General features: G+C 45.0%; 1 pseudogene; it reads left to right on the top strand.

Moving 5' to 3' along the window:
* The first annotated feature begins 5 nt into the window (after positions 1–5).
* Positions 6–839, top strand: LOC104995818 (annotated as a pseudogene).
* The last annotated feature ends 6 nt before the right edge of the window (positions 840–845 follow it).

Below are 845 nucleotides of genomic sequence, written 5' to 3'. Positions count from 1 at the left end.
CACGGACTCACGCAAATGACCAGGCATGCTTCAGTCTTATGGATCCAGACAGAACATGTAGTTGGAGGGGCTGGAGAAAACGGACTTTTTGACTCTTGCAAGTCAGAGCAAGACTGTTGATCCCATGAAAAGGAAATCTGATCATGTTACTTGATGACTTTTACTATGGACAGCATACAAGAGATGGGCAGTCAGAACAGAAGACTCACACAGTCTTTAAATGCCTCAGTTGCTTGAGAGTTCTAAAAAATATCAAGTTTATGACCCATGTGAGGAACCATCTGGACCTGGAGAGGCAGAAGGGTGACAGCTGGGAAATCCACACTACCTGCCAGCACTGCCACCACCAGTTTCCCACCCTGTTCCCGTTGCAGTGTCACATTGAAAGTGTCCATGCTTCCCGGGAGCCCTCCACGGTCTGTTATATCTGTGAATTGTCCTTCAAAACAGATCAGGTTCTCTTATAGCACATGAAGGACAGTCACAAACCTGGCAAAATGCCCTATGTGTGCCGTGTTTGCAATTACAGACTGTCAGCCTTGGCCAATGTAGAGGTACATTTTAGAATGTGGCATGGAAACATGAACAATTTGCTTTGTCTGTTTTGCTTCGAAATTTTCAAACTGGTGACATCCTTCATAAATCACACTTGGAGGCACTGAAATAAGAGGGTCTTTCCATATTCCAAGTGCTGGCTACAGTGTTTGAAAATGAAGGAAAAGACAGAGCACCAAACAAAGAATCATCAGTCTTTCAAAAAGCCAGAGCAATTGTGAGGGTTGCCTCGTGAAACAGAGGTCATGATCCAAACTTCAGTTCAGCTGGGACTGAGAGAGACAGCATCC

The sequence above is a fragment of the Bison bison genome, unplaced genomic scaffold (assembly GCF_000754665.1).
Source record: "Bison bison bison isolate TAMUID 2011002044 unplaced genomic scaffold, Bison_UMD1.0 scf7180017516524, whole genome shotgun sequence".
Lineage (NCBI taxonomy): Eukaryota > Metazoa > Chordata > Mammalia > Artiodactyla > Bovidae > Bison > Bison bison.
Note: the sequence above shows the minus strand (reverse complement) of the source record. Positions and strands in the feature narration are given on the sequence as shown.